General features: G+C 40.9%; 1 protein-coding gene across 6 annotated transcripts in view; it reads right to left on the bottom strand.

Moving 5' to 3' along the window:
* Nucleotides 1–12,126, bottom strand: part of PRLHR (prolactin releasing hormone receptor) — a 53,784-nt gene that overhangs the window by 15,680 nt on the left and 25,978 nt on the right. For 3 of the 6 annotated variants that reach the window (XR_010432412.1, XM_064663673.1, XM_064663672.1), the window contains exon 2: nucleotides 44–3,471. The gene's annotated coding sequence lies outside the window, so the exon portion shown is untranslated. Of the gene's footprint in view, nucleotides 1–43; nucleotides 5,525–12,126 lie in introns of those variants that run through there. The other 3 variants (XR_010432411.1, XR_010432410.1, XR_010432409.1) reach the window with 3 other exon arrangements.

The following is a 12,126-nucleotide window of genomic DNA, read 5'->3' as shown; positions in this document are numbered from 1 at the left end:
AACACTGCACACACAAACAAGGCAGAACAAGGAATTCACTCACCCCTTCCCGTGGGAGGTGGGTGTTCAGCCACGTCCAAGAAAACAGGGCTCCATCACGTGCAGCACCACCTGGGAAGGCAAACACCATCACCTCCAACATCCCCCCTTAATTCTTCCCCTTTACATGCTGAGCACGACACCACATAATAGAGAATACCCTTGTGGTCACTCGGGTTCAGCTGTCCCAGCTGTGTCCCCCCAAAACTCCCTGTGCACCCCCAGCCTCCTGACTGCTGGGGTGAGGAGCAGAAAAGGCCTCGGCTCTGTGTGAGCCCTGCTCAGCAGGAGCTGAAACATCCCTGTTATCGACATGTTTTCAGCTCAGATCCAAAGCACAGCCCCATACCAGCTCCTGTGAAGAAAATTAACTCTATCCCAACCAAATCCAGCACTTTGCATTATCCCAAGGTGCCCACCCACCCTGGGTGAAGGGCAGAAGAGAGCAACAGCTCTGATGTTCTGTAGGGACCACACTGATATGAGAAAACTTGCTGCTTTCATGGAACAATGAGTTCAATTAATACCTGTCAAACAAAAAGGAAAAAAAAGACCAGAGGACCAACATCATCCCAGCTGCTCTTAGTTGTTTATACAGAGTAATAAAATCCAACTTCCATTTAATTAACTATCCCACTAACAACAATCTGCCCTGGAGCTTCGAAAGCTCTTAATACTAAAGGTTTTTCTGGAGGACTGTCATCTAGTTTGATTATAGTTTGCATAATAACATTATGTAGAGATAAGAACACTATTTGGAATTGAGTTGTTCTGCTCTCTCATGCAAATTCATGTTTGGAAAAAAAGGGAATAAGAGATATTGTACTTTAATAACCTACATCATCTCAATAAAACCTAACTTAACAGAACCTCTAACGAAGCCTTCCGTATGTTTTCAGCATATTTGTACTAAGAATAAGGAAGTGACATTTTAAAAAATAAAACATTTTATAGCATATTTACAGCTAGGCTTATTTATGATCTCATCTCCTTCCAACTGTACAGATCTATATTTGCTCTCAGGACTATTGTCTCACTCTGTCTGGGTGTATGTGCATCCAGCCCTTATAATTATGCTTCAACATTTGGGTTTATTCTCTTTCACTCTCTCAATTCCTCTTCCACAGCAGAATTTGGCTGTTTACTTTTTTCTGCTTCACAGTATCACTCACAGTAGCCATTAAAGTCATCTGCTGTTGGATGAGCAAAACATAGAGCCAAAAATGCTAAAGGTGGAAGAAATTAGAGGAACACAGAAGGTGAATGAACATTTCATGATGACTCCTACTGCCATGGCTTACCCACACACATATTTCAGCTGTTTGTCCTCTCATGTTATTTTAGTACCTCGCAGCACTGGTTATAAATGTCAGTACTCCTGACTTTACATTCTGTTACTATGAAAATCAATGTGAATTTTGCTACAGATTTCAACATTGCCCAGTTTCTCCCCTGCCCTTTTCTTTAATATATTTCCTTTAGAATGCTTGTCTCCAGCTCTGTTGGCTTTCCCCCATCTTTTTATCTGATACAAGAAGCTTGAAATCACAAAGACCACCAGATTTCCCCTACTGTGATCCCTCCTGGGTCACCTCTTTCAGCCCTTCCTGTGCATACTCTGCCTCTGTTTAACCTTTCTTACCAAGGAGGAGCCCAGCCCCATCTGCAGAGCTCCTGGGCTCATGTTATTAAGTCCTATTATTCCCCATGGATACTATCCTGTTACCTGATTGCTTTTTGATTAAGAGTTTAGTCTCCTGGTAGCTTTCCCCTAACATTCCTTTCCAAGAAGTGTTTTGTTCATTTTGTGGCTGCATTAGTGATGGGAGAACTGTCCTCATGCCTGGGCTCTGTCAAGTACCTGAGCACAGTAAGAGCCACAGTTTAGCTCTAATTTTATGAACAGCCTTGTTTACATCTGAATGCACCTGTTGAACTCCCATCAATTAGAAGACTTCAACATGCAATTTCTGCAGTAGATATCTGACCCATCATTTACTTGTTTTTCCACAGACATTTTTATTCTATGGAACAAGCCTGTTTTACTTTGCACCACTGCTGAATGTCTGTTATCCATGGTCAGTCACCTCAGGGCTGGATGGTGAATCAGAGCAAAAGGTGGTCCCGTTTCTGCTGCTCCTCTGCTGTGGCTGCTCTTCTCTGAGACATGACACCTGCTTTTTTTTTGTTGAAACAGCAGATTTTTTTCCTCCTTTCTAGGTGACTGATGCCAACTCCACCACCAACACAGTGCCTACTGCTGCATTAAACAAGTGACCTCCAGCATTTTGTGAGTGTTGATCTCATACCCATCAATTAAAGCATGTGGGAGCCTTAACCTGGAAGGGGTTTTTTTTTTGCTCAAACCTTGCAGTTAAGCACTGCAATGTCAAAATAACTCATGGCCCCAGTGCAGGACTTTCTGATTCTGTATAATAGAGAATTGGCTGGAATCTGTGTGGAATCTGGGGTCCACCACGCCCCAGATGTTTACAAGTGAAGTGATTCTTACATCACTTTACACGTGTTTTTTCCATCATTGCAACAAAATAAGTCTTTCCTGTCAAGAAACAGAAGTGGTGTTTCAGATGGTTCATTCCTAGCAGTAGTGAACCATGAGAACCATATTCTATTAGGGCAAAATACAAAAGCCCCATAGAAGTGAGCTGATATTTGCCACATAGGGCTCATTTATTATTTTAACCCTGTTGCTGTAGCAGCTCTCCAGGTGTTCAGACAGACTTGCAGTGGAGCAAGGCAAGACCTGCCCAAACAGAACTTAATCACTGCAAATGCAACAAGCCCAGAAGCTCACAGCATTTTATGCACAATAATGAGCAACTCTTTATGATACCAAGTAAAAATCAGTGTCATTTCCACTCTAGGCAGGACAAAACTGAGGCTGGATAATTTTTACCCTGAAGCAGGACAGATATTACTGGTAGAATTGACTCTAGATCTCCTGATATCCTGTGTAGGCAAACCACCTTTCCCTACTACTGTATGAGGTCTCATCACTCCAGAAGAACAGTAATTTCTAATTAACCATTCTCCCCATCCCTTATTTCTTTTTTGACATTTCAAAGCCTGGATTTAAGGAGAAAAAATCAAAATACACAGCCCAGGCAACAAAGCCCTCCAAAGCCTTTTCTGAAGATACCCACAATATCGTACTTTCAAAAAGGCCACAAATCTATTCTATGTCAGTAATGGTTCCTATTTTTGTTCTAGTAGGAATAAGAGCTTTTAAGCCTGGTTAGAGTTTTACTTAGCAAAAACATTATACAACATTCTTTCTAGTAAAAAATGAAGTAGAAAAAGCCCCCACTGAATTCTTACCTCTCAATTACTCTCTCTGAGCACTGAAATAGTGTATTTACAGTCATGAACCAAATCCCAGTCTTTTGAACAGCTTGGAGAGAAGTGGTGTATCTCAAAAACAGAACAGAAAGCATTGTTGGTTGGGGGTAACTATATGAGATGTATATTTAGAAGTTCAGAAGGACTGGAGCAGCTGTATTTATTTAAGCTTTTCTTTTTTGTTGTTGTTCCCACTGAGTATTTAATTGAAAAATACATGGGAGCTTCTAGAATGTTCAGAAAAACATGCCATCAGATGATATTTTTTTTTAATTCTATTGAATCCTGAAGTGACAGCAGCAGCTTGTGCCATGAAGTGAAATGCTTCTATGGGTTGTGGGATGACTGTCATTGACACACAGAACTGCACCACCCCGATCCAGAGGTGCACAGAGGCAGTGGGACAATCATGCCAGCTGGTTTTAGTGTGCAGATCTCATCTTTCAGGGCAGAATTTATAAAGTCCCAACCTTTGTTCTAGTCTACAACGAAAAGTAAAAGCTCTGAGATGATTCACAGACCATTTTTGTTGCAGTTCCTCTGAAGCACCCGTGACCCCACGAAGCAGTGGTGAAGTGAACAGCTTCTCTTCATTTGTATCCTTGGGAAAATGGGGCTACCACGAGTCTGGAGCCTGAATACCTGGGCTCTATTCCTTCATCAGTGACCCACTGCATCTAAGAGTCAAGCTCCTATTTTAATCCCAAAACTCCATCTCTGCCATCAGTGCAGTGACATGGGATGATGAAAATCCCCCCCCTGCATTCTGGTTTTAAATGCTCAGGGCTATAATTCCCCTTCACATGACCTCTGAACCAACCCTACCCAGCCCTGGGTTCACACCTCGCTTCAGGAGGGAGAGTTTTAACAGACTGTGATGAAGCCTCAATAGCTGAAAGCAAGACAAAGGCACCTTTTAATCGTCAAATTAGCTGGAGGGAAGAGCTGGAACCGCTTTCAGTCAGGAAATAAGGGGAAATCATTAAAGGAAATCATCCCCTTTTCTTTCTCCAAGTAATTAGAAGAACCATCTGTATGTTCATTTCACTACAGTTAAGGGTGTGGATTAGCATTTCAGAGAGATTTGAGTTCACCCACCAATACTTTGATGTGTTAACGTGAATGATGCTAAAATTTCTAAGGCTTTTCAATGTTATACAAGTTAAAAAGGGGTACACATGTCACCTTCCAGTCCCTCTTTTTGAATGACTATTCAGCAGAGCCAAATTTACATTCGGAGAATTTTCCTTTTATCTCCGAAAGAATATTTATAAAATAATATGTTCCCATTAAAATAAATATGGTGTTTGCATAGTGCCCAGCTATAACCCTGTGGATCTGTACTGCTGGACTGTGCAGCACACACTACCACAATGAAACCAAAATTGTACAAGAGGCTGATAAAGAATCCAGATATAAATAAGCTAAATAAGCCTTTTAGTTATGACTGCTTTTCCTCTGTGGGAAAAACAACCTCTCAAATATTTCTCTGGTGATTTACAAGGGTGTAACAAAATTTCAGGCACGGAGTCATAAATAACTAAAGCATACTGAAAAGTGAAAATGAAAAATTCTGCAACCTCAGTTTCACATTTATTAAACAACAATCTCCAGTGTGGGACCACCTCTGGTTAATCTGGAAACAAATTTTTCCCAGTGTTAGTTCCCTGGGTACTATAGAAATCTGCATTTGACCTGAGGCAGAATGGAAATTATAAGATAATATAATAGACCCTGCAGACCTCATAGATAAAAGACTGTGGGTTGCCTAGATGGTTCAATACAGACCTCTCCATGACTGAAACCAACTCCTATGGATAAGTGAAGCTGAATTCAATTTCACAAGATCCTTTGTGATCGTCCAATTCTCTGAATATACTTGTTCAGGTCATTACACAAAGTTCTGTGCATTTATTTACCAATAAATGGTGAACTCCAGCTCCAGCAAGGCTGGAATTGCCCCCTGTGAGCCCAAGGCTGTCCTCATCACCCACCATTATAATTAATCAATTATAACTCGAAATAAAAATCCATATTTCTGGAAAAAGAGCCTTGAGAAATGGCCACAGCTTCAGATTTCCCAGCCACGTGATGGAATTAGTATCTTTTCCCTTGAAACAACATGAAATTTCCAAGGAAAAGCACAATACATTAGAGCTGGGCATGGCAAAACTGACAAAAACTGACAGCTCTCATCACTTCTTACTGACCCCTCTGTTCAGTGAAGCCAGAACCTCTGGAATCTGGAATGTGTCCAATTTCCAGGACACTTTAATGACATTTTGTTGCTCATGGAATTGGAAAAGCAAAACAAAATACACAAAGAGAGAAGGTACACAAGTAGAGGCCAAAAAAAATTTTAATCTGATTTATGAATTGGTCCCATTTCACCCCCCTTGGACATGCTTTGTAGAGAACTTGAGTTCCTCCAGTTCTCAATTTTAGTCTTCAAAACACACTCAAAGGAGGAAAATTGCCACTCAATCTGCAAAGGAGGAACTAAAACATGAAGTATCTAAGAACTTTCTCAACAGGAGAAAGAAATAAGAATAGAGAGAGAAGTCTTAAACTCCCATTACTAACCTCTGCAATAACTTTTTTCATAAATGAAAACAGAACAAAGAGGGTGTTTGTCCAACTGGCAGCAGTTAAAAAAAAAGAAGAATGATGAGGGAGGAAAGAAGTAATTTATTTTTCTGAATTAATTTTGCAGAAGAGCTAATATCATAGTGTCATCTCACCACCATGTCCAGGAGTCTTGTTCTTGAGCTCTACAGACCAAGGATTTTTCCAAGACAATATTAAAATGGTGTGGCTAATGTACTCTTTTGATTAATTCAATTTAAATTAAATGGCATGCTGTGACATATCAACCTGACTGAATTTGAACACACACACACGTATCCAAAAAGAAATGATGGTCTGTAATGCCTCTCAGCATTCATGATTTATAATGAGAGAGTTTCCTGCTAAAATAGATCTCAATTAATACATATATAACATGTATATACATATATAATATATGTATATAATATATAATATTATATATATAATATTTTATATATATATAAATATAATAAATATATTCTGTGGCAGAGGTAGGTGTTCACAGGGACTGAATTTAGTCTAGTGAGATGTATCTCCCTGGGGTCTGTGGAACATGAGACTGATTGAAGATAAGCTAAACTCATCTGTTGAGTGGTTTGGAACCTAAATTTATCAGTCCCTTATCAAATGGCATCAAGTAGTCTGTCCTTGGTTTCACACTTTAAAAGCCTACATGCCCACTTGTGAGAAGCTGAGAGGTTTTTGTCACTGCTGGTTTTTTGCTATTCTGTTAAACCTAATTGGTTTAAGAGCTGTTAATATGTCTCGGGATTATATTCTCTGATTAACACCCTTGATTAGATTACTCAGACACTCTTTAACTCACTTTTTATTGCACAGCATATAACTTCAACATCAAAAGGGCCTGGAAGGTCAGATCTGAATGAGCAGAGTGAAATAATTCAGTATAGCCACAGTGCTTGCCCACACAAAATACCCCATTGCCAAGGGAGCAGTTTCCCTTCTATCCCATTTCTCTCTGAAGTTAATGCTGCTTGACTACAGTGAATCACAGCAGACAGTGTCCCATTATCAGAACAGCAAAAATAGTCTATAATTCATAACACCACAATCTTTCAGCCACTTGAAATGCTTTTTGCACTTGGAGTTACTCTTTTTTTTCCCCTGCCATGTGCAGCAGGAGTTGCCTCTATCCAGTCCAGCAGCTCAGTTGCTGTACAAACCTATTCCATCTCCCTGAAATTACACACTGCTTGAAGGTACCAAAATGCTGCAAAGGCAGTGAGGAAGAAGCAGGACAGCAAAGAGATCCCAGGAGCTGTGACCAGCTGGAAAACATAATTCATGTCCCCTCCATGGGGCCTGGAGGGGACATTCAAAAGCGTTTGCTCCTTTGTTAAAGGTGAAACAGAAACAAAGCTCTGAGAGCCTGAAATGCAGAGTGGGATATCTGCACATCCTTGTCCTGGGAAAAGACACATCCAAGCTGTTGGAGCAGCTTGTGTGCATCAGGCTATCAGGTGTCAAACACCCTGTCCATAAACTGGAGACAGAGGTCTCAGGCTCAGCGGGGCAGGGTGTCTGGGGCAAAGGGCTGGGCAGAAAAAGGCACTACGCCAACCTGACAGAGTGTTCCAAGCCATGTCACAGGGCCATGGCCTTGCTGCTCCACAGCCACCCCCCCCCTTGCCAGCCCAGCTGGAGATGGCACAAGTCAGCTGCCAAGAGTGGCTGCAGCTCAGTGCTCCCAGAGCCCGAGTGGGGGTGAATTATCCAGCTGGGGAGGCTAAAATTACTCCACTGGAGGCACAAGACATTAACTCCAGCCAAAAGAGGAGTTCTCCTGCTGTAAAACTCGTGTGCTGGCATTACTGACACCAGGCAGGGACAATGCACTCTGCATTGTCCTCACACAGGAGGAGGTGTTTGGAGTCTTCCTTCTCAGCAGCTTCCTGACTCCCTGCCCCTGACTCCCACCTAAACAACTTAGGGTCTTTATTTTCCCAGACATCTCATAAGCTTTTCCATAAAAAGCAAGTCCTGGTTGCGTAGATAGATAACTTATATTTCCCATCCCACAGGAGCTGTCTCACCCCCACGTCCCTTGGGACCTTCTCATCATTCCGGGCTCCCCATTAAAGCACCAACTGGAGAGGATTTGCTGGCTCTGGGAATATCTCCTAGGAAAGCTGACATTGGGGATAGAGCTCAAAAAGAAGATGAAGAACCAACTCTGTTGTGCAACTCATTTGTTAACCAGATGTTTCCCGGGTTTTCTGATCCCAAAATACCATAATGTGTCACAGGAACCTTCTCCCACTCCCACACATGGACTGTGCTACCACAGCTCTTAAATTTTACAAGTCAGTAAAAGTTTGGTGTTGAAAGCTTGGTCTTCCTGCCTGAAATTATGATGCCTAATTATTTTATACAGATGTTATATACATGTGCCCAGTTATCTACAAAATACCCACATATTTTGAAAAGGGGAAAAAATACGAGTAACTGAAAAAATAAGTTACATGGAAAATTTTGGGCAGCCAAGAGGCACAGTGATGAGTGAAAAAGGGTGGATAAGAAGGAACATGAAGAATCATGTTAGTGGAATATATAAACTATTATTTATGTGCTATATATAAAGCATGAATCATACATGTTTTCAATACTTTCACAATTTGAGCTCAAGTCTCACTAGGAGTATAATTCAGGTATATGAGACTTGAAAGATTTTAATATGGAAGGACAGAAATAGTCCTGTAACAGGAGTTTGAAAGGGCAAATTGTAATTATCATCTGAGGTGCAGCAATGACAAGCCAACACTGACCAAATCTTCCTGCTGTTTCCCTTTGAACAGTAGCTGTGACTTTTTGAGTCATAAGCTAAGTTTGTGATTAAATTAAATTGTGTAACAGAAGAATTACAGCAGCCTGTCTCTGGTAGTGCCTCCTGGGAGAAGGAGAAGAGAAACAGTATGTACTGCTGCCTTCCTGGGATGGCCTTCCAGCAATAAATATTTTAGGTTCCTTTAAGCCAATGCTTTAGTCCAGAGAGACTTTTTCCATGGCTTTTCTTCCATAGATTCATCTGTTTTCTGATTTCCATCCATCCATATCCAAAACAAACCACCAGAAACGTGCTGCATTTGAACTCTGCAGCTTTGGGTTCTAAGCCTACTGCCTCTTTGATAACTTTATTGGTTGCTTCCCAGTTTCTGCTTCCTCAGATTCTACCACACAGTTTGCTTGCTACACTCAACCCATAAAGTCATCAATCAGGCAATACAACTAAAACCCAAAGCCACACAATTAAAATATGGCACTTTTTTTAGCAAGCATCCTGTCTAAATTTCTAGTTTCTTTAACCTACAGAACCAGCCAAAAAAATTTACTATTCCTGAGTACTGTTAAAGACACAAGACTTCAAAGCAGGAGAGTGTGGAGCCTGCAGTACCTGGCACTTCTGCATGATTAGAAAAAACTGCTGTTGGGATGTTGGCACAAAAAGTGATCAACACAGTAGATATTACATGAAACAGAGGGATCTAATTGTTATATTTTAACAAGTTTTTGTTCTCCATTCCTTCCTCAGCAATTTTCCCTCATCTTCATTAGTTAATTAGTTCTGCCTGGAGCACTAATCTTGTGATGCTTAAGAAAAAAAGAGAAAATCAGTAACTTGAGAGATCCTCAGAAGCTTTGATCATTTGTTCTCTCATTTTAACCTACAAACCTTTCTTTTTTTTTTCCCTTGGAAAATTCCTGCTCTAAATTCCCATAGGAGAGTCAAACACTGTTGTTGGGGTCCTTTCAGGTGAACTTTTTGTAAGCACCTTCAGCCTCATATTGCTGTAGAGAGTTCTCCAAAGGATGAATGCCATGGAATAAACACATTAATCAGCTAGTCAGAGTTTCTCCAAATGATTAAACATCTCTAACCAGATACCAAAGATGTGAATAAATTCAGCATTTTTGACTTGTAATTTCACTCTCTCAACAAAATCCAAAAAAATGATGTTGATCTGGACAGTTATTCACCAATGTTAGCACTGCAATGAGTTATCATCAACCTCAGCCAAAATCAATTACTGTGTTTTCTTCTTCAGACAGTGATCACTTCTCATTTGTCCTCCAGTAACTCCATTAAGTCATCATTTAATAATTAAGAATATCTTGCATCTATTATTCATCTTAATAAGATCAGCAGCTAAATCTCAGATGAAAAGAAGCTCAATATTTTTGAAAACTTCATGCAGATGAACTGGAAACAGTATTGATTTAGTTTGCATGATTAGTGATAATAGCTGTAAAAATTCCTAGAGGGAAATACAAAGCAAGTTTTAAAAAAATTTCTTCCTTTTCCAAGTAATAAACTGCATCATTAACCTTTTTGTTCAAGTGCTATCTACATGAGATTCACACATTTCCCAGCAGAGCCACTGATTTCAAATCAGGCAATTTATTGAAATTGAAGCTAATTTGTAATTTAAAACTATTCCTAACAGCATTAGGATTATTTTATTTACTGGATGACTGGAAAGTTAATATTGCAACAATGGATTGATTTCTCAACTTAAACTGTTTCCAGAATAAAAATCACTCTGCAAAAGCCTGAATACAACTGCCTTAAAATATGTGCCAGTGGAAATCACAACCCAAGACTGAAGTGTATTCTCCAACATCCCTGTTAGGGAGAATTTGTGATATTAACCTATTTAAGCATCAGATTGAGGCCAATTGAGGAGAGCAGCATTAGGAGTCAGAAATTCCTAAATTGTCCTTATTCTACCTTTGCTTGAACCTCAAAGGAATAAGAGATATTTTAAACATACAGAGTGCTTCAGGCACTTACCCTTGCAACTACTAGTCACAGAATATTCTATGCTGAAGTAGTACAAGAACAAGGATTTATTAGTACTTTATTCTGAGGATGTAGAGGAGTGAGGACTTTGTGAAGCTGCACTTCAGATCCTCTGATAAACCTACCAAAACAGCAGATGACCTTTTAGAAACGTGTGCTGCTAAAGGTTACACACCCTGATCTTCCCAGACCTGCCAGCAGAGAGGAATTCCAGGGATTCAGCACTTGAGTTTTGGATCTTTTAAAAATCACTTTCCAGTTCCAATCCCCTTGCCAGGACAGCCCAGGAGTGCTGGTCACTGCATGACAAGGCTACAAGTTCACAGAATCATGGAACTGTTTGGGTTGGAAGGGACCCTGAAGATCACCCAGTTCCAGCCCCCTGCCATGGGATGGCACCCACCAGGTCAGGTTGCTCAGGGCCCATCCAGCTTGGCATCAAACACCCCCACCCTGCAGAGCCTGCCAGCTCTGCTCCTGGGCTCAGCTCTGTGGAAGCTCAAGACTTTTCTTCTTTTGGTGTCATGACCATGCCCAGGTCCAAATTTCCAAAAGCCTGTGCTGAGCTAACCAACCAACCAGTTGCAGTGTCAGATCTGCCCTTGGAGTTCAGAGGTTGGTTTCCTTCAAAATGCAGAACTCCTGGAAACAGCAGAGCCAGCTGATGCTGCTGCCAGTTCTCTCCCTGCCTCCTGCTGCCACTTTGCTCCTGCCCTTCAGCTCTGCCCTGGAAGTGCCTGGGCAGCTGCACAGTGACCTTGGTCAGGAACTGACCTCGTTTAAAAATAACACTGTGAAAAACAAAATTATTAATAAGCAGGGCTGGTTCACAGGCTGTTCCCAAACCACTGTATCTCTGACTCACCACAGAGTCCCAGGGGCTGGAGGTGGAGAGAGTGACTCTGACACGGTCCCTTGTGCCTTTCTGATAATGGCAGAAAACAGGTTAATAAAGCTGGAAAAGCAGGAAAAAAAAAAAAAAAGGATGCCTATAGCCTGGTAAAGATCTACAGAACTGAAATCCAGAAGATTCTATTAACAGCTCACTGATTGCCAGGAAAAGCTTAATTTAACCAGATTGTTTGCCCCTATTGCCCTCATTTCAGTGTCACTAGAGAGAGACATTCACATGTTTTAAATCTTTTCCCTGTACATATTCTATTGCTGCTCAGTAGACCCAGCTAATTTTTGCTACATCCCACATGCACACATATTTCTCAGTAAGTGGCAGCCAGATCCACATGACTCATCCTCAGAAATTATCTTTTTCTCCAAAGCTCCAGCGGGCACAGAATTCCAGC

This window comes from Pseudopipra pipra, chromosome 8 (genome assembly GCF_036250125.1).
Source record: "Pseudopipra pipra isolate bDixPip1 chromosome 8, bDixPip1.hap1, whole genome shotgun sequence".
NCBI classification, from domain to species: domain Eukaryota; kingdom Metazoa; phylum Chordata; class Aves; order Passeriformes; family Pipridae; genus Pseudopipra; species Pseudopipra pipra.
The sequence above is the reverse complement of the archived record's forward strand: the minus strand, read 5'-3'. Positions and strand labels throughout refer to the sequence as shown.